The sequence below is a fragment of the Mytilus edulis genome, chromosome 3, assembly GCF_963676685.1.
Source record: "Mytilus edulis chromosome 3, xbMytEdul2.2, whole genome shotgun sequence".
Lineage (NCBI taxonomy): Eukaryota > Metazoa > Mollusca > Bivalvia > Mytilida > Mytilidae > Mytilus > Mytilus edulis.
Window position 1 is genome coordinate 100932623 of NC_092346.1, and position 23004 is coordinate 100955626.

At 32.5% G+C, this 23004-nt stretch overlaps 1 protein-coding gene and 1 long non-coding RNA gene across 5 annotated transcripts in view; both read left to right on the forward strand.

Annotated features, from left to right (window-relative positions):
- The first annotated feature begins 605 nt into the window (after nt 1–605).
- Nucleotides 606–23004, forward strand: part of LOC139517991 (beta-1,3-galactosyltransferase 1-like) — a 35870-nt gene continuing 13471 nt past the window's right edge. The window contains exon 1 of one of the 4 annotated variants that reach the window (XM_071309581.1): nt 606–722. The gene's annotated coding sequence lies outside the window, so the exon portion shown is untranslated. Of the gene's footprint in view, nt 723–4344; nt 4418–4836; nt 4903–23004 lie in introns of those variants that run through there. The other 3 variants (XM_071309582.1, XM_071309579.1, XR_011663251.1) reach the window with 3 other exon arrangements.
- LOC139517990 (uncharacterized) lies at nt 11427–16900 on the forward strand. Its single transcript, XR_011663250.1, has 3 exons — nt 11427–11520; nt 11946–12021; nt 16762–16900. It is a non-coding gene; the product is annotated as an uncharacterized lncRNA (long non-coding RNA).

The following is a 23004-nucleotide window of genomic DNA, read 5'->3' on the forward strand; positions in this document are numbered from 1 at the left end:
AGTGCTCTTCAACTTTGTACTTGTTTGGTTCTATAACTACTTTTATCTGAGCGTCACTGATGGGTCTTAAGTAGACGAAACGCGCGTCTGTCGTATTAATTTACCATCCTGGTACCTTTGGTAATTATTAAAACATTTCTTTAATTCTTTTTAAGGGTTTGAAGATTTTTTTCGACTTGTAAGTTATTGTCCGATTTAACTTTTTAGTTCGCTTGCGCAGTAACGTAAACAATTTACCCAAGTAGCCCGAGTTAATAAAATCGAAGTGGACCCTAAGGGTTCTACTCGTGTAACCCATGCATGTTTATCAATACCATAGCCTTAGAGAAATAACTGCATATACCTTAACTTTTCTTTCACAGTACTTTGTTACGTATATCCCAACCCCTGTTTCACTTGAATTATAGCCAGCTTACTCTTTATATGTGCATGTTTGCTGACACGTTTCGGACACGTTTGAAATAAATGCAATTTATCTAATGTTTGAATATATATTTAGACATCCATGTTATTATAAACATTAAGCATGTTTTAAAAATAAAAGTGCAACACGCGGTATTTTGGGACAAGAAATCAATTAATTCTTACACTATTAAAATTCAAATGAAAATAACATGCAAGAGAAATCAATTCTGTTGACACAGTAATGACGATCTGTTACACAGAATAATAGTGATGCATTTCCTTCCAGTGGGTCTCAATCAACATTTACAGAAATCTTGGTAAGAAATTAGTGTAGGATTCATGATTTTTTATTAGTTAATGGCTTTGAACTAGCTGTCAGTACCTGCAACTACTCTCAGATCTGTACTTAGTTCATTCTGTTGTTATGATATACAAGTATCCGGCCACGTCCACTCTGTGTTTTTGTTAGACGTATTTCTATTTGTATTCATCTGATGAGTTAAGCCTTTTTCAACTGATTTGTATAGTTCGTTCTTACGTTGTACTGTTATACACCACGGTCACAGGCTAGGGATGGGGAGTGGGGATCCCATAAACATGTTTAAATCCACCCCATTCTGTATGTATGTGCCTGTCCCAAGTCAGGAGCTTGTCATTAAGTGGTTGTCGTTTGTCGATGTGTTAAATGTTTGTTTTTCGTTAATTTTTTTATACATAAATTAAACAGTTTGTTTTCTCTTTTGAATTGTTTTACATTGCCATTTCGGGGCTTCTAATAGCTGACTATGCGGTGGGCTTTACTCATTGTTGAAGGCCGTACGGTTTCATATAGTAGTTATTTTTGTGCCATTTGCAATTGGTCTCTTGTAGAGATTTGTCTCATTGGCAATCATACCACATCCTCCATTTTATATACCAGTATTTTTTAATATTTACTCATTTTAGATTAGTTAGATAAAGTATTTTATGAACAAGCATTTCCACATAGATTCACACAGCAATTTTTTTTAATTACTTGATGTTTCTACTTTTCATGTCAGTGAGACAACAACCCGACCACAGAGCAGATAAAGATGTTAAATCCCCCAGCATGTTTGCGCCTGTTCCAATGCAGGAGCCTCTGGCCTTTATAACTTGTTTGTTTTTAATTTTAGTTCCTTTATATGTTTTGGAGTTTGAACTAGAACACATTTGCTTTACGGGTCAGCTGAATCCCTGTTCACGCTGTGTTGAAGACCCATTGGTGGCCTTCGGTGTTTTCTTCTATTTTGTCGGGTTATTGTCTCTTTGACACATTCCCCATCAGTTGTTCGTCCTGTTAGTCAAATGCGTTTTGTTAAAATATACTTTTTCCTTTTGTTGGTCTTTTGGAAAATGTTGTTTGTGCTGTATTTAGACCCTTCTCCAACGAAATTTTCTTTACATGCACACGTATAAAAAATGCGATTTTTATCCAACGCAATCATAGGTTTGAACGTAGTTTTCAATTTAGACTTGTTTATATTTTTTCGTTTGGGTTCTTATCATATTTTCCCTCCGGTTTATATGATCCGTTCATCCTATTTTGACTCTTAAAAAATCAAGAGTGTATCCTATATTGAGGTAAATTATATTGCCTTTCAAATACCGTTCCGATCCCTAACATCACTTAAGAGACATTTATTGTCGAAATGCGGATCTGGTGTACAAACTTTTGAACCTCATGTTTGTGGTATAACATCTTTGCCGCAATTTTATTGTTCTCTGTTCAGTATTAATTAATATCAAGATCCATTTTGTTATATATTGTGATAAATTTATTTGGCAATCGCTCATGGCAGTCAACAAGGTTTAAGAACATCAGTTGTTAGACAAATGCGTTTTGTTTAAATATACTTTTTCACTTTTTTGGTCTTTTAGAAAATGTTGTTTGTGCTGTAATTAGACCCTTCTACATGTTTTACATGCACACGTATAAAAATTGCTAATTTTATCCAACGCAATCATAGGTTTGAACGTAGTTTTCAATTGAGACTTGTATATATATAATATATATATACAACTCGTCTAAACATCAACCCAACAATGTTAGATCTGTAAATTTGCTTTCGCAAATTTTTGGTTCTTCCCTCGCCGAGATTCGAACCCATGCTACTGTGATATCGTGACACCAAATCGCCTGCACTGCAGCCGTCCCGCTAGACCACACGACTACCTGGGCTCTCAAAAATAGAGCTTTCGCTGGCTGTGTGTTACCTTTCCTCGTCAGTTTTAATCTAGCGGCGTACTACAGTACATGATATATAAGGCATGAAGATGTTATTGTTACAGATCAGCTAATTATCTATAGTAAATGATCCTACAAATTAATGTAATATACAGTCACAGAAAATAATTATATTTATAAGTACGTCTGAGTCAGTGACAACTCTACCACAGATGTATCCATCGAATCGCCATCAATGATGGTGATACATGGCTGTGTAAATAATGTATATACAACTCGTCTAAACATCAACAACAATGTTAGATCTGTAAATTTACTTTCGCAAATTTTTGGTTCTTCCCTCGCCGGGATTCGAACCCATGCTACTGTGATATCGTGACATCAAATCGCCTGATTTGCAGCCGTCCCGCTAGACCACACGACCACCTGGGCTCTCAAAAAAAAGAGCTTTCGCTGGCCGTGTGTTACCTTTTCTCGTCAGGTTTAATCTAGCGGCGTACTACAGTACATTATATATAAGGCATGACGATGTTATTGTTACAGATCAGCTAAATTATCATAGTAAAGGATACCCAAATTAATGTAATATACAGTCACAGAAAAAAAATATATATATAAGTACGTCTGAACCAGTGACAAACTCTACAACAGATTGATCAGTCGGATCACCATACATGGCTGTGTACATTCTGTATATAAAACTCGTCTAAACATCAACACAACAATGTACTGTAGTACGACGCTAGATTAAAACTGACGTGGCAAGGTAACACCCGGCCACCGAAAGCTTCATTTTAATGAAGCTTTAAATGAAGCCCAGGTGGTCGTGTGGTCTAGCGCACCGGTTACAGTGCAGGCGATTTTGTGTCACGATATCTCAGTAGCATGGGTTCGAATCCCGGCGAGGGAAGAACAAAACATTGTTGGGTTGATGTTTAGACGAGTTGTATATATATATATTTATATATCTAACGACAAAACATTTTCATATTATTAATTTATATTCTTAACAACAATATTTTTATCATTATTCATCGAAGTGATGTATTTATAACAAACGATGAGGAATGTAATTTTGCACTTGTTAATGTCCGCGTATTTATCATGTTTATAGATCGGTTACAAACCCAAAACGAACGTTACGTTATGGAAATCTAGGCGATAGCAATACATCGGAATTCCATCATGGTCATCGCGATTTAAAATAGATGAATATTTCAGATAAAAATTTCTTTGATTTTTTTGAAGGGTTCGAAGAGTTTACTCGACTTGTAGGTTATTTTTTTATTTAACTGTTAAGCGCGCTTGCGCAGTTAGGTAAAGTTTACCCAAGTAGCCCGAGTTAATAAAACGAAGTGGACCCGGATGGTTCTACTCGTGTAACCAATGCATGTTTATCAATACCATAGCCTTTCAAAAATAACTGCATATACTCTAACTTTTCTTTAACAGTACTTTGTATATACCCACCCATGTTTTACTTAAATTATTGTCAGCTTGCTCTATATATGTGCATCTTTTCTGACACGTTTGAAATAAATGCAATTCATCTCAGGTTTGAATGTATATTTAGACATCCATGTAATTCTAAACATTTAACATGTTTTAAAAACAAAAATGCAACACGCGGTATTTCGGGACAAGAAATCAATTAATTTTTACACTTATAAAATTCAAATGAAGTTAAAAAAAAAGTACATGAAATAGAAATCAATACTGTTGACGCAGTAATGACAATCTGTTACACAGAATAATAGTGAAGCCTTTCCTTGCAGTGGGTCTCAATTAACATATACAGAAATTTTGGTAAGAATTTTGTCTAGAATGCATGATTTTTTTATTAGTTATAAGTGGCTTTAAACTAGCTGTCAGTAACTGCAACTAATCTTAAATCTGTACGTAGTGCCTTCTGTTGTTAGGATATACAAGTATCCGGCCACGGCCACACTGTTAGATGTATTTCTATTTGTATTCATGATGAGTTAAGCCTTTTCCAACTAATTTGTATACTTCTTTCTTATGTTGTACTGTTATACACCACTGTCACACGTTAGGGGGTGGGGATCTTTATGTTTGTGTCTGTCATAAGTCCGGAGCCTAAAATTCAGTGGTTGTTATCGTTTGTTGATGTGATACAAATTTGTTTTTCGTTAATTTTTTTGGTAAATAAATCAGACCGTTAATTTTCTTGTTAACTTTGAATTTTTTTACATTTATCATTTTAGGACCTTTTACAGCTGACTATGCGGTATTGGCTTTGCTCATTGTTGAAGGCCGTACGATAACATATAGTAGGTAATTTCGACGGCATTTGTTCTCATGTAGAGAGTTGAAACTTGTCTCATTGGCAATCATGCCACATCTTCCTTTTTTATATATCTGTAGTGGTTACTATACTATATATAAAAATATTAATTTTCGCGAACCATTTAGGTCACGGAAATTCCAAAATATGGCATCAGTAAGGAGAGTTGTGCAAATAATGTGAATACACAGAACCCCCATCCAAATTATCTCTAGCCAAAAGTATTTATCTTTTTCTATTTTATATGTACTAACAATATTCAATTTTTCTATAATTTCGATTAAAATATTACAAAATCTGAGTAAAAATAGATCGAATGCCCCAAATAAACATTGTTTGATTGGTTGAAGTACTGTGGCGTCGATGCTTAGCATAATAAGCCTCGATGTAAAGCACACGCTTCACAGGAATAGGAGAGTTTTACAAATAATGTGAATACACAGATCCTCCATCCTATTTATATTTTGCTGGAAATGTTGCAGTGTTCATCATTTCTGTTTTGATTCTGCTCACAACATTCCATTTTTTCTATAATTCCGATTTAAATATGTGGAACCTGCAATAAAAATAGATGGCCTCAATCACGTGGCCTCAATGGTTTAGGTCCGTGTAACACTTATCAATTCAAAGTTTTAAAAAGTTTTGAAATTTTAGATTTTTTGAATTTTGATCAAAGATTTAAAATATCAAAATTCCAAATTGTGTTAAAGTTTTGAAATTTTGAAATTTTAACCAAATTATCAAAATATCAAAATTCTAAATATCGTTTATAAATTTGATATTTTAGAAACTTGATCAAACTTTTAAAATACTAAACCTAATGTGCAATTTTGATTATTTCACTTTTTGAAAGTTTAATTTTTTAAATGTTTGCTTAAAATATCGAAAGTATAAAGGGGCGACAAGAGGGGTACCTGTAATCACTGATGTAAACACGGCTCTGATAAGAACTATTCTTAGTTATAAATAAATAGCATGAAATATATCAAATCATTCTTAATAACAAAATAAATAATGAAAAGAAGAAGTCGGTTTTTTTTTATGAAACATGTTAGACATCACATGGGATAACAGTATCCTGAAATTTTAAGGTTGTGCATCTATCAAAAAAAATAAAAACAATTAAACCTATTTAAACCGGAATCAACTACGTTAATTTAAATCTCTTATATAAGGTTAGCGTTTGAGATAAATAATTCAAAGCTATTTTGTGTTCCCAGTGCCCAACATTTAGAAGTATCAGTGAAAAATGACCAACTCGCAGTATCCCATAAATTATTATTCGCCTTTTTGACGTTCCTGATGAAGGTAGATCCAGAAAAAGCGCTTCGGTAGGCTGGCATACAACTTAAAACGTTTTCCTTTCTTGTTTATCGATTGCATGATGATAATATATTGCCTTTTATGATGTATTTCAGTTCCAAGAAATGATACGGAAGGAATACTTAAATATAGCGTCGCAATAAAAGTTGTGCTAGGCGTATTTCAGCTGGCCCCTAGACAAAAAAGTGTACTGGTTCAGCCATTACAGACGTAATACTAAACTCCGAAACATAACAATGAACTAAAATCAAAATCATACAAGACTTAGAAGGACAGAGGCTCCTGGATTGGGACAGGCGCACAAATGCGGCGGGGTTTAACATGTTTCGTGAGATAACAACCCTCCCCTATACCTCTAGCCAATAAAGAATGAAAAACACACAGTAATACGAACAGTAAAACGCACTTCAATAGGAAATACAAGTCCTATGTCAGAATAGGAAACAAACTAAGAAACTAATTAACATGCATGACAACGATATTAAAATAACATAGGACTACTATACATAAGGCTAGCAGTTACTGCACGGGTGTCATTCGGTTTATCGAGAGAAATGATCGTGAAAGAATATCTAACGGCGGTCAAGTATTGAGAGACGATCGTGAAAGTTCTGGTAACGGATCGTGAAAGATATTTAATGTACATTCTAGTTCAGAATCTTTGAAAAAAATCTCAAAACGCGGAAAAAATCCGAACAAAAAAATATGTCTGTCAATTTTTTTTAACTTCCTCAACATAACTGTGAAAGAAGATAAAGAAAATATGAAGTACTTTTTGAAAAAACACAAAAGGCGCAATGCGTGCACGTGTCTATGAAATTAATTACAAATAACACACTGTTTGTACCTATAATGGTCATATTTCAGAATATCATGATATATTTGAAATTTTTTCTTTGGTGTATCTGATAGTACAGTAAAATTAAAGTATGTTCTTCCCTTAAAAGCGATAATTTGTTTATGAAAACCTTGAATTTGTTGAATTTCCATCAAACTTGATCGTGAAAGATCAGGCAACGTATTATTTTGATCGTGAAAGAAAATGCGTGACCAGACTTAATACTAGTAATCAGAAATCAGTATTTCTTTTACCATTATATAAACCTGCAACTGGTTGAAGCCTGTAACTATTTTGATAAGGATGAACATTAAAGCTATTATTCGTTTTTTCTATTCAACACTTTACCTCGAAAGTTAAAAATAAACAACAACTAAAAACGTGTCTAAATAAGTGTGAAAGATTCAGCTCTGTGAATCGGTCTAGTGCAATTCAGGCAGATCGACACTATTTAGCCAATAATAAGGATATGCAACGTTTAAACCAAAATGTTATCCATCAAACAAAAAATTAAAGCAAAAACGGCATCTTTCATGTGTAATTTGAGATTGAACGATAACCAACATTTTGTGCAACAGTACTTTCTTAAGTTATTTATATACAACGCAGATGTGGATTGCTTTAACTATATACTACAGACTGTAGAATACCAGATCGCAAATGCTGTAATGTCTGCTTTACTTATGATAGTATATTTGTTTAACGTGTATAATATCAAGGGTTTTACTAGAAGTGTCAAATGCGCTTAAGATTGTCATTGGTTCATAAAAAGAGGTCAAGGTCAGATGAACCATGCCATACAGATCTCTACAAATATCCCGTACACCAAATAAATGTGTTCCGATCCTTACAGTGCCTTATAAACTGACAAATTTTAAAGTTATGCTTGGCCAATTAATTCGGAATATAAGGTCAAAAGTATATGAACCCTGACCGACAGCCAGACATAGACATCTTACTATCATTCAATATATCAAATACAATTGACATCACCATTGTCATATATGAAACATGCAGATAGACATGTATACCCTACACGAAATACTTTGGCGCTATAGTATTCAGGAATATATCCAAAAGGACAAACAACATAAATCAAACATTGCCGAATGATGCATGATAATGAGTTCGATGTTAGTTGAAACCTTGCAGAGGTCGAAAATGTACACCTTACAATCATAACAACAACACTGGATTGTTGTTTTGTCACCCATTGTCTTTTATTATTGCCGTATTGTTATTTCTTTTTCTTTTCATTTTCTGAAAATATTAATACTTTGAAATGCTTAAACCTATTGAGGATGTTGACCTATCTAGCTTTACTCAATACCAATAACAAATATTATTTATCATATAATTGAAGAATAATTTGAACGTCTTCGTAGCATCAGATCTTTCACGATCCTTTTCACGATCTTCAAAAATGCGGTACGTCATCTTTCACGATCCGAAAAATCAATTTTGTGGAAATATTTCTTTATTTACCAAGTTTCAGATTATATTTATACAAAATAACTATAAAAACCATTTGATTAATTCAAATAGAATGCCCTTACTCGGATAAAAGTAGTTTATCTAGTCGAATTTGTGAAAAAAAATCGTGTTTGTTTACATTTTTTATGTCATTAAAATGTCGAGAAGCAATCTGCCTTTTGTTTTTTTGTAAAAACTACGTACTTTTGAAATTGGATATTCTCACATACTGATCATAATGTTAAACCATTTTGATAGACAGTTTTATTTTGTCATAAATTTGTCTGTGTAATTAATTAAATTAGAATATTTACTGATCTTTCATATGTCCCCTCGATTAAATGTCTTTCACGATCCGTTACCAGAACTTTCACGATCGTCTCTCAATACTTGACCGCCGTTTGATATTCTTTCACGATCATTTCTCTCGATAAACCGAGTGACACCCGACGCCCGCTCCAAACCTCAATTAAACTAATTCAAAGGTTTTATATGTCCTCATTATGCACACTCTCTCCCTGTTGCATTTATTGCTATTTTGTTCCGGAACATTCATGAAATATTTGTCACTGGCAACAACAAAAAATCGATAATTTGAAATAGGTTGTTTACATACAAATTACCAAGAAACGTAAGATTCAACTTCCTAGGACAAAGTTTTAACTTCACTTTGGTCAAACACCTCTTTAATTGTTTTGTTCTTATTTTGCTTGAATTTCAAATTTCAGTTTCAGCGTTCCGTATGTGAATTCTTTACTTCAAATTCAGCGTTTAACATTGTACTGGTTTTTCGAGAGCGACATTGGTGTACGGCCAAAAATGGGGAAAATCCATCATGCAGCTGACAGTGTGGCTTCTCTTTGCACGCCCCATTCTGACTGGGTGTACATGTGAACTTTTAGTTTGCTAAAAGTCGATTGTCGTACGATAACTTCAAAATACCCAAATAACAAAATGCAAATACGGGACAGTAATATCCTTTAATACAAAAACATCTATTCCTTTTGTTTACTATAATAAAACAGTGGTTGATTTAGAACCTATAATGGAGCTACGTGTATGATAACCAGTCCAAACGTTGTCTTTAAGATAGCAACCATTTTACTTTAAAAGTGGGGTGAGGTTGTTTTGTCGAAGCGCTAATAATTTATTAAGTTTTTCATCGCCATCAATCAACTTGTCTGGTTCAAAATTTAACACTAAAAGGCATGAATAATTTTTCTTTTGTCCTCTTCTGGCACAGAATATTATATCATCAAATTAGGGATCAGAATACTTTAATGTACCATTGTCGAAGCCCCTAGTGGTAGTATCAAGTAAAAAACAGGTACTATCTAAATATTGGTTCCCCAGAAGATTACCATTTATCGCTGATAAAAACTTTTGAACACAATTTTCAACTTTCAAAATGCCGACACCTACAACTGGATAGATGGGTGCTTAATGTAGTACAGCGGCAACTATTACATAAACATGAATGCAAGTTGGGTGCTTAATGTAGTACAGCGGTAATTATTACATAAATATGAATGCTCGAGAAAATAATGTTTATGGTATACGTTTATATATGAAATGAAAGATTTCAACTTTTACAAAACCAGAGCTATACGTTGGATGTAAAAGTTTACTTTATTTGGCCTTTTCAATTTTATTTGACTTTATTTGCCTTTTTAACTTAATTTGGTTCGAGTGTCAATGATAAGTCTTTTGTAAACGAAACGCGCGTCTGGCGCAAAAACCGGCAAAATTTATATTCCGGCATCCATCTATGATGAGTTTTTGTAGATACCTTGTAACAGTATCTTGGCTCCAATTTGCTGATATTGGATCCTATGACCGTCTTAATTTCAGCGTAAAAAAAATTATATTTAAAACCTCCCACACTGTGGTCTAGCACAACCTTAAACCATGCATTCAGTATCATGAAGCGCTTTTCTTGATCGACCTCCTTACGGAACGCTTAAAGCTGAATATTTAGGGCAAACAACTTACAAAGAACAGATAAAAACGTTTTAGATGATCTTTTATTCTGTACATGAAATGATATATTCTTTAGCCAACTTGATTGCAGAAAGTAAGAAGTCGTAAAGCAAAACAGAAAAAAAATGAAATCAAAAGAGATAATACATCGTGTATTGGGCCTTTTTATGGCTTAGAGTTTAGTAGAAAATATATATACATGCTCAACATAACCATACTATTTGACCTACTGCAAGTTGTTCAGTTTTTACTGTTACTCCTGTTTCTCCTAAAATATGGGTGCTAGAAAAACCAGCAGGTAAAATGGTCAATATCAGAGCCGTACGTCTGGTTTTGAAATGAATTATCTTCTTTTAAGAAATATTAATTGTGTCATCCAATTTTTCACCGCTTTCAACTGTCCGTTTTATTTCATACATAAACTTTTAAGTATCAGTATGTTTTTAATTCATATTGTTTCGTTTCGTTCCGCTTTTATTTCGTTTCGCTTTTTACAGGTATCCCTCTTATTGCCCCTTTTCTATTTTGATATTTTAAGCAAACATTTAAAAAATCAAACTTTCAAAAAGTGAAATAATCAAAATTGCGCGTTAGGTTTAGTATTTTAAAAGTTTGGTCAAATTTCTAAACTATCAAATTTATAAACGATATTTAGAATTTTGATATTTTAATAATTTGGTTAAAATTTCAAAATTTCAAACCTTTAACACAATTTGAAATTTTGATATTTTAAAACTTTGATCAAAATTCCAAAAATCTAAAATTTCAAAACTTTTTAAAACTTTGAATTGATAAGTGTTACACGGACCGGTTTAATAGCAACGCAAAAAAATCCATTAATCATGTTGTACTTTGTTACCAGTCGGAACTACTCGGCCTTTCTGGTTGCACGAAGTGAATAGCCGAGTAGTTCCGACTGACGATGTTACATAAGCCAAATCACACATACAGATCTTAGCGCTCAAATGTAATTCTTGGTGAAGTATACAGGTAACTTCGTTTACGAAAACTTATACACACTTTTTCATTAACATATTACCAGACTTTTGCATATATCAAAGATCTGTATATCCCATTTATCTCAATACTATCTCCGATGACAGAAATGTCAACTCGACCTATTCGTGTCGAAAGTGAAAATCGCATCTATTTGATGAAATAATTTCTTCTTCAACGGTTCATGCATTATTTTTGTATTATTTGATAACCAATCACATTCACGTTGCATGTTTGCATGAAAATGGTTATGTATTAGTGAATTGTAAGGGCGATGCAACATGCGAGGTCAGTGCGCGATCACGTGACATTATTTGTAAACAAACATGCTCCCCGTGTAACACGTGTCTGAATTATCCTTTCAAAGTGTTATGAATCTTTCAATCACTATTTTATGATATATTTCTTTTTGTTTTTAGGTCTGCATATCAGTATAGTCCAAGTGAATTAGTAATAGTTCTGAGTTGTTTTTTTCTTTCTTCATAGAATTAGAAGGTAAGGCCAACTAAAATTAATTAGTAGATTTTCATCCAAATTTTTAAAAAAAATGGGGCGGGTGGGAGGATTTTATTTTTTAAATTTTATGTCATATGAAACCTTCTTGTCACGTGTTATTCATATATGCAAGTGTAATAATAAGCTTATATCATGTAAATACATGCATAAGGTATTTTGTATGATTTTTCAAATGCTTAATATAAAAAAGAAGATGTGGTATGATTGCCAATGAGACAACTGTCCACAAGAAACCAAAAATGACACATACATTAACAACTATAGGTCACTGTACGGCCTTCAACAATGAGCAAAGCCCATACCGCATAGTCAGCTTTAAAAGGCCCCGATATGACAATGTAAAACAATTCAAAAGAGAAAACTAACGGTCTCATTTATGATCCCGATAACAAAAAGACACTAGGAACAGATCTGAGAGTACTCGCAGTTATCTGACAGCTAGTTCAAAGCCACTAACAACTAAAAAAAAAAATCATGCATCTAACACTAAACTATCAATCCGTACACATCCAACATCAAAATACTTTAAATACATATCTCTGATTGGCCACCACTGTTCTACGTGTAATTGCGGCTTTAGAAACCTATTTTATATAGTAAACAGCAGAAACATGGAGAAATGCTCTCTTCAGTTGGACTACCTACACCAACTTTATTATGCTTTTTAAGCAATCGTTTGTTGTCCTAATAAAATGAAGCAAATGCATTGGTATGCAACACAAGTATTATAAGTACAGAATAAAATGAAAACTCAAACAGTGTTGAAAAATAAGATTGGTCCTTTTAAATATGCAAGATGCGAATATAATTACAATGTAGAACACAAAGTTGTTTAATGACTATTGTGGGTATTGGGACAGATGATGTTTGCTGTTTGTCTACAAAAATCGAAAGGCATGGCTAAATCTAAATCTAAGGGCTTGCGATAAATTGATAAATTAAAAATGCGTATGTTTGTCGACTTTCTGAACTCAATATACGGTCACCAATCTAACAAGTTCATGTTTGTGTCAATTCCTTTATTCCAGTCATGATTTTTTGTAGCAATGTGTTCCACGATTCTTACGCTTTTGGGTTTCATTCACAGTCCAAATTTCTTGACACAAAGTTATTGTATAAATATAATAAAATCCAAGGTGTTCTATTAAATCACAAACATTTGTGACATACGGCGATTTGCGTTCTTGGACACAGCGTATTACTCGTAACCCGAATATTTCGTGCCTTTCTCGTAATCAATCTCTAGACTATTCTCGGTAAATGATGTTGTTATCATAGATCAGCAGAATATATCGACTTAATAATTTAGTAAGAATACTCTAAGAAATACGAAAACCTAAATTGTGAAACAGGAAGTTTGATTGAAACGAAATTATCGACGGTTACCGGTAACGGAAATGAACAAAATCCGGATATCGTAATTTTTTCAAAAATAAAAAAAATCGGGGCGGGAAGATTTCAGAGGGGCGGGCGGGGATGAAAATCTATCAATTAATTTTAATTGGCCTAAGTCTACATAAGTTATATTTAACTTAAGTCTAAAAAGATAACTCTACTTTCCCTCTGTATTTAAAACCGCATACTAATTTAAACAGCATTTGCTCCCCTTGAACACTAATTTCCCCCTTCCCCGTCATTTCCCTTTAAATTTGCGCAAAAGTCATACTTTTAGTCCATTTACATTAATGGCCTATTTGTGATTTTACCATCTTAACTGCAATTTTCATATTGAACACATTTGACCATTCAGTATGAGTTCCCACGTTTTTTGTCTTATATAAATATGAAGGATGTTAACTTTTTAGGTCATGTTTTCCTAAACACCTTATTGCTATTTGGTTTGAGAACACAATTAATTTGTAGTGCATTTCTTTTAGAACATATATGAAAATTAAAAAAATCCCACCTGCGCTTCCTCAATGAAACTTTTACAGTGTGTTGTACTACTTTTGGGACAAATTATATCAAAATTAAAGAAAACTTCATTGTCTCTAACTCAAAATATGAACAATTTTATCTTTAGGGCGTCTTGAAATCTTTTGACAGCTTCCAAAGTCCTATATTTCAACCTTTTTCACCTGGACTAAATCACTACTTTCCTTTTAAATTCGGGACCCAAATTTCTTTACAGTGTAATTTCACCCCCCTACTTACAATTTGAGGCATTAAACATGGATAAATTAATTTGGAAGGGGTATAAATAGTTATCAAAAGTACCAGGATTATAATTTTATACGCCAGACGCGCGTTTCGTCTACTTAAGACTCATCAGTGACGCTCAGATCAAAATAGTTAAAAAGCCAAACAAATACAAAGTTGAAGATTATTAAAATTAATGGCAAGTAACCCACTATTAACACTAGGGACTTTATTCGTGAACAACGAAAATCAAGGGACGACAATTGTTGTCTCGAACCATTTGTCTGTCTGGATTGTTAAAACCACAAAATCAGATAGTGATGAATATGCAAGTTTTCAACAATCCCGGAAAATACGAAAAATACACCTTATCGCTATTTAATCCAATCTGGGAAAGACAGTCAAATGTACAACTCCCTGTTTGGGTCATGTGGCTAAAAATAGAGGTTTTTTAGTAGAGAGCTGAGGGAGTAAAAACTTAAGAAAGCGATCATCAAGAAACTTTAAGGGGGTGGCGGGTCTAAATCATTTATAAAGGATTTCTCTATATTTTTCTATAAATGAACTTTATATTATAGTTAATAGAAAAATAAAATAAAAAAAGTGGGGTCACCCTTCATTTGCGCTCATAATCAGTCTTCCAAAGAAGCATACATTTATGTAAAAGTGTTTTTTTTTCTGTTGAAGTAATAGGAGAAATAAAGTTAATATCGAAATACATTGAAATAAAAAAAGAAATTTATTACAGAAATCGCTCAAATTTTCACAATAATTTAGTTTAAGTACAGCTTACATATGGAAATGATAACCAAACATGACATATAACCGACAAATCTGACAGGAAGTGCAAAAAAGCAGGAAACAGACATATATTTTTTTTGGCCTAAAAGTCATTTGGGGCCAACACAAATTTATTGTTTTGAATGATTTTTGTACCATATGATAAAGTAACAACTACAAAAGGTAACAAATAAAATTTGTAATGAAAAACAAATGTTTATTTTTTTTCTGAAAATTTTGTACCCTCGAGGCTCCTTAATATAGTATGATCCACTTTTTTCGAAATTAAAATTGAAGTTTAAAGTTTTTACGGTAAGGGACGACATCAAAAGATCAATGTAAGATAAAAAACTTAATTCAAATAGTTTGGGGGTTGAACTGCTGCAAAATTTGGTTATCTGACATTGATTTTTATACATATCCATATGGGTCAATCAGTTTTTCCCAAATTAAGTTAAGAAGGGGGTAGGGGGGTCAGTGAAAAAACTATGTGAATTAAGTTTTTTATCCTTCATTGAACTTTTGGTGTCGTCCTTAAGTTAAAACAGGTCTCATAAAAAAGTATTGTGCATCAGTGTAAATTTCATGAATTCTTAAATCACATGTATATAAATCATGGACTATAATTCTTTATAGCAATATCTGTTAGCCATTTAGGGGTCTTTTGCATTTAAAGTTCAGATTAAGTGGGTTCATTTTGCGAAAAATGACCTCAATATAAAGGACAATATATATATAGACAATATATAGACTCAAAAAATGGTATATCAAACAGAAGACAAAAAAGGGAAAATATAGTGAATTTTGGAGAATTTATATTATTAAATGTACATGCATTTGAAATATTTAAGATCCATGGTGACCTAGCTACCAGTTTAGAAAACAGTGATTTAAATGCTAGTCTATTAGAGGGATATTTCATTTTCATTGGAAGTAGATATAGAATCTTATTTTATCATGAAGTCCAATTTGAAAATGACTTTGGGGGACGGTTGGGATCCCGCTAACATGTTTAACCCCGCCACATTAGTTATGTATGTGCCTGTCCCAAGTCAGAAGCCTGTAATTCAGTGGTTGTCGTTTGTTTATGTGTTACATATTTTTTTTTACATATATAAGGCCGTTCGTTTTCTAGCTTGAATTGTTTTACATTGTCTTATCGGGGCCTTTTATAGCTGACTATATATGTGGTATGGGTTTTGCTCATTGTTGAAGGCCGTAGGGTGACCTATAATTGTTAATGTTTGTGTCATTTTGGTCTTTTGTGGATAGTTGTCTCATTGGCAATCATATATACCACATCTTCTTTTTTATATTTGGGAATGAAGATGAAGTAAAGGCTGAATGCCAGTTTTAGTCTTATATATGTTCTTAAGTCTTACATGTATATAATTACATATATGTATGTGTACATATATCACTGATATAGTGGCAATGATAAATAGACACTGACAAGTCTTCAATGGTGGATCCAGAACTTTTCAGGGGGGGGCAGTCATGCTTCAGTGAGTGATTCCCTATATAATCAACCAAATTTTTCCCATAAAAAAGGGGGGGGGGCCTGGATCCACCTATGGTCTTACAGTAGATAACATTTTATAGTTATGAATATTTTGTCAGTTGACTAAAACTAGAAGGAGGTGTGTGTTCTTATTTCCAACAGAAGGACACTAAACCTATATCAATATGTGCATGAAGCAAATTGATAGTTGCTAGATACTGAATGATTATACCACAAGAAAGTTTTAACCTGTGCATATATATACTTAAAATACGATAAAAAAATCATGTCTTTTTCAGGACTTCTGAATCCAACCATGTAGTATGGAATGTTCTTGAGATATGGTTTTGGTCGATGGATGATCACGAAGGACCTGTAGTACAAAGTATATCACTGGATTTAGCTCTTTGTCTAAGTGTATTATTAAATTACTTTGCTTTGAGCTCAGTTCATTGTTATGCAATTCTTTCTTTGTAAAATAAAGATTTGACAGACAACTCTCATGTACAAGGATTTGTCAAAGTAGTATCACCTCTTATGTACAATGTAAGTATTAGGGAGATAAAAGCATTCTATTTTAATTTGAACCAAACATATTATGTTTGTTCAATTATGTTAAAAAAAATGATAAGCTCTATCTAGGCTTATCGATTTCTTAAACTATATTTCATTGTTCATGTTTGAAATTTTTATACAACCACAGAAATTTTTGCGGTCCTAAATAGGTATCAGGGATGGGGTCGATTACTTTAAAATGTAATCGATTAAATTACAATTACTTTGCTAATAAAATGTAATCGATTACATTACAATTACACCCTATTTCATATGTAATCGATTACATTAGATTACTTTTCTTTATTGTAATCATGATTACTTTAGATTACTTATGATTACATTGTATATTGCTATATCAAAGTTTTTTTTATAACTTTTTATCCTCGCAATAAAGCTTATTTTTGTGATCTTTTTTAAAAGCCTTAATTTATTCATCTTTTTAAAAGAATTTATAGACAAGTACAGTGTAACATGTGTAATTTGATAAAATAGCTATAGACAAGTGTCCTATCTCTATGTAAAAGATATAACTTTATTTTTAACTACAAATTGTAACCAACTACCTAATTAACAAAAAAAATGAAAATAAGGAAAAAATAATTACAGTATAGTTTTATTGTCTGTTGGGACATAATTGACACATCCATTGATGTTTTTACAGGTGTTAATCACTACTTCCATTTTTTTAAACAAACAATAGGTGGGCTTGGGTATTAAAATTGTATTGTCTTAATAACAATATCAATAAAGTTAAAAGTGGTTGATTGTCATTATTTGTTTGAAAATTTTTAATACTTGATCTAATTAGTAATAAATAGAATTATTGTCAGGTGAAAACACAAAACATTTTGTAACTTAGGAAAGATTATACATTTCTCTTTATATTAAGAAACAGTTTATTGTATTTCTGATGTTACCTATTGTTTACTACATGTATGCATATTGTTTGTAATATTATGTCATATGTGTACACTGTACATGTACTTGTTTATACTGGTGAGCCTTAAGGCTCAAAGTTAATAAAGAATAAAAATAAGAAAGCACATATTATACACGAATTTATGGAAAATAAAATTTATACAATTTTGTCAATAAATGAAACCTGGTTTTAACTTCCATTTTGAATAAAGTGGGCTTATATATTTATGCCGACCATCAAAGTGAAATAGGAACTAAATGTTTTCTGCATTTGAATTTCAATGTAGTTATGTAAAAATATTAGGTAAACTGATATGAAATTGGAGTTAATATCAGAAGTTTTAAATCAAGGGAAAAAAATGCTTTTAAGGCATATTCTTGTATCATAAGAGCTCAATCTCACAAAGAAATATTGGAGAGTAAATTTCCTTTTGTAAACTGTTAACAAAATAAAACACTTGGTTATACAGATTTGTTATATAGATGATCTCATTAAACAAGGTCCCATCATTGTGATTACTAGTTTCATGATTTTTCATTCAATCTTTACATTTTCTTATTTTTATCTTGTCTTTCAAAAACTATTTTCATATATATACAAGATTTGTAATCAGCAAGTAATCATATGAATGTAATCTTAAAGTAATCTAAAAGTAATCATGATTACACCTGCTTTTTGCTATGTAATCGATTACATTACAATTACTTGTAATCAGAAATGGCATGATTACTGATTACATAGGATTACACTGCAAAATGTAATCAATTACAGCTGATTACGATTACTGATTACGATTACCCCATGCCTGATAGGTATCCTGTCGTCGTCGTCCGAAGACAGATGGTTTCCATATAATAACTTAACTATAAGCAAAAAGAAATAAATAAAATTATAACACAATGTTTTTAACCACAAAAGGAAGCTTGGGATTGATTTTGGGGGTTATAGTCCATAAGGTTTAGGTTCCAAAGGTGCCCAAAACAAGCATTAATTTAGTGTCAGTACAAAAAGTTGTGTACAACATGTACAAGTATTTCAATTGCTCTGAAATTGTACCATAATGTTTAATACCATAAGTAGAAGGTTGGGATATATTTTAAGGGTTATTGGGGCAAACAGTCGAGGAATTGAGGGCCAAAAACAAGCATGTTTGTAGAGTCGAGACCACAAATTGTCCAGAATGGTTGTTGAATTACCTAAAACCAATGCTTTATGAAATCTATTTTGAAAATTAGAGTTGTCTTTCTCTGTCCAGAATAGTAGTTTAATCAACTTAAATTAATGCTATTTATACAATATACAATGCAAAATTCACTTTACTACCAACTGATAAATTAAAGCAGTCTTTAATAACCATTCAGTGATTACAAGCACTTTGATTATCATTCTAGGGTTATGCCCTTTTACAAATGGAAACATTGAAGAATTATTTAGTCTTAACTTAAGTTTGTTTTAACTAAATCTAGTGAACCATACCAATAGTAAGCAAATACATATGAAAAAGATGTGGTATGCTTTCCAATGAGACAGTTCTCCACAAGAGACCAAATGACACAGAAGTTAACAACTATAGGACATAAACAATAAGCAAAGCCAATACCGCATAATCAGCTATAAAAGGCACCGAAATGACAATATAAAACAATTCAAACGAGAAAACTAATGGCCTTATTTATGTTAAAAAAAAAATAAACAAAAAACTTATATGTAACACATAAATAAACGACAATCACCGAGTTACAGGCTCCTTATATCATGTTCTCAAATCTAGATATCATCTCCCATATAGAAAAAAAATGTGTGAAAAAAATAATCTATTATGTGTTGCTCTCCTAGATACAAAATGTATCCAAAATCAAAGATGTAGAACATATTCTATCATAATCATTCGGTAACTAGTGTTATTACTGTCTCCTCTATGCCTGTCTTGAACATAAAAAAAAAAATTAAATAAATAACAGTTCTTAGACTAATGCTCAGGTTGGTTGTCACCGTGCAACACAGTTAATAATATAAAAAAGATGGTGTGGTATGATTGCAAATGAGACAACTATCCACAAAAGACCAAAATGACACAAACATTAACAATTATAGGTCACCGTACGGCCTTCAACAATGAGCAAAGCCCATACCGCATATATAGTTAACTATAAAAGGCCCAGATAAGACAATGTAAAACAATTCAAGCGAGAAAACTAATAGCCTCATTTATGTAAAAAAATGAACGAAAAACAAATATGTAACACATAAGGCCACACTTAAAAATATTTTGGTTTGCCCAAACCCTACCCAAAGGTTGAGACAGTGGGTAGGTAGGTAGGCATTTTCTTTTTTTTTTTCAAAAGAAGAAATTGAAGTATCAGATGTTTATAAGTCTTCATGCCTATTTGATTAAAAAAAAACTTCTTCAATTCAGGACAATAAAAGAATTTGAGTAGGCAGCTTTTTTCTGGGTAGGTAGCGTTTGGGCAAACAAACCTATTATTTATTATGGCCTAAACAAACGACAACCACTGAATTACAGGCTCCTGACTTGGGACAGGCACATACAAAAATAATGTGGCAGGGTTAAACATGTTAGTGGGATCCCAATCCTCCCCCTAACCTGGGGCAGTGGTATAACAGTACAACATAAGAACAAACTATAAAAATCAGTTAAAAAAGGCTTAACTCATCAGATAGACAAAAAAATAACACCATAAAGGAAAAACATAGTAGAACTCCTTTTGTCATAAGACACTGTCAAACATCCAAACATACTATCCACACTCATCTGTGTCCACACTTGTTACATTTTGTAATATTTACTCGTTTTAGATTAGTTAGATAAAGTTTTTTCAATAGTAGTGGAAAAATGTGCATCATGCATTGCTTCAGGAGTACAATGTGCTGACAGTTGTAATATAGAAAATAAACACTGATTCAAGCATTTTACCTACAGTTCATTTGATGCACATGTAAATATGGATGGTTGGTTTTTATAGCTATTAATAAGTATTGCAATATGCATTGTGTTTAAATGCAATATCAGTATTTAGTTCTATTATAATCTTTAATCAATCCTAATTCTATCTTACTTTTGAGATATAGTTTTTCATATGTGACGTCATTTTTCTGCTGTTTCAAAAATTTCATATATTCAAATGTGACGTAATTTTTAATGCCTTTTCACCATCGCAGGTGACGTCATTTTCATAATTTACTGCGTTGAGACCTGGACTGAGTCGGGTGTGTCTATTCTGTGTTGGTCTTTTTGCATTGTGTATTCGTGTTTGTTTTACGTAATGAGTTAATACTTCAGTTTCATTATGTATATCTGTTATATTCATTTGATAAAATTTACTGTTTGCAATAGCATTAATTGTTCTAAATAATGAAGATGCTCTTATCCCAGGCATAAAAACATAGCCGTATTTGACACAGCCTTTTTCAACTTTTGATCTTCAGTGCTGTACAACTTTGTACTTTTTTTCGCTTTCGATCTTTTATATCTGGGCGTCACTGGTGAGTCTTGTGTGGACAGGGCGCGTTTTTGTCGTATTGAATTTTAAACCTGATGCTTTTTGTTATTCATTAATCATGTGTTTCTTTGTCTAATACGTTCTCTTATTTATTTGTATTGTAGTCCTGTAATATTATGTTGTCATTTCAATGTTATATTTAACATTGCCATTAAAGTGCGAGGTTTGGCATGCCACAAAACCAGGTTCAACCCACCATTTTTTCCTTTAAAAATGTCCTGTACCAAGTCAGGAATATGGCCATTGTTATATTATAGTTCGTTTCTGTGTGTGTTACAATTTAACGTTGCGTCGTTTGTTTTCTCTTATTTTTTTTAGTGTAAATTGACATTGCGATAAGACGTGTCACGGTACTTGTCTATCCCAAATTCTTGTATTTGGTTTTGATGTTATATTAGTTATTCTCGTGGGATTTTGTCTGATGCTTGGTCCGTTTATGTTTGTGTTACATTGTAGTGTTGTGTCGTTGTTCTCCTCTTATATTTATGCGTTTCCCTCAGTTTTAGTTTGTTACCCCGATTTTGTTTTTTGTCCATGGATTTATGAGTTTGAACAGCGGTATACTACTGTTGCCTTTATTTATAGCTAAAAAAATCCATAAAGAAGGTATATGCATAACAAGAAACTGAACTCAATACAAAGAACCTTAAAAATACACTTAGACAGAGAGCTCAATCTAGTGATATACTTTGTTATACTAGTCACATGTAACTTGATAATCACTGTCTGTTACGCATTAATATCCTGAGAGTTAGCAAATAACTTCTTTTATAATTAAAAAAGTTTTTTAAATAGATGTGTGATATGTCTAGGGGCCACTGAGTCAACTTCCACATATAGATGCAGGATTTACATATTTGAGACCGTTTTGTGGTTATAAGCAGTGTGTATAGGTTTCATATCATTTGGCTGAGGCAAACTAAAGTTCGAGAACGGAAACGGCAGATTGAACAATTTTCCTTTTTAAGGCTCCGTGTTTAGGGCCTCACTTAGATTATAACTATAGTAGTCTACTCCTTACAGCTGTGACTTAAATGGATAGTTGTCTCATTGGCACTCATACCGCATATTTAAATATATCGAATTACTCATGAACAGTAACAGTGACGTAACACAATATTGTATGTGATCTGTCAAACAGTATTTTGTGGTAATTAGCATTGCGTATAAGTTTTATAACATTTGTTTGAGGCAAACTAACGTTAGGAGAACGGAAACTATTTGTGTAGACGTACGCAACACAAAAGTTCCGACTACTGGTGATACCAAAGGTTTAACCTCCACCAGCACTGGCATCAACCCACACACAATTTTGATTCCTTTATCAGTTTTGTAGTGACTCATACAAATCTAATCTTTAATTCCATATATTTTCTTGGGAAATTATTTTACAAATTCAAATGTGACGTCATTTTGAGCGTTACACTGGGTTTTAGCTAACACCGCTGTGTATTTTTGTAATGTGTCCGTTTTTATTCTATAGCTGACACCACTTCAGTGTATTCTTGTAGATCTATTATATAGTCATTTTATAAAATTTACTG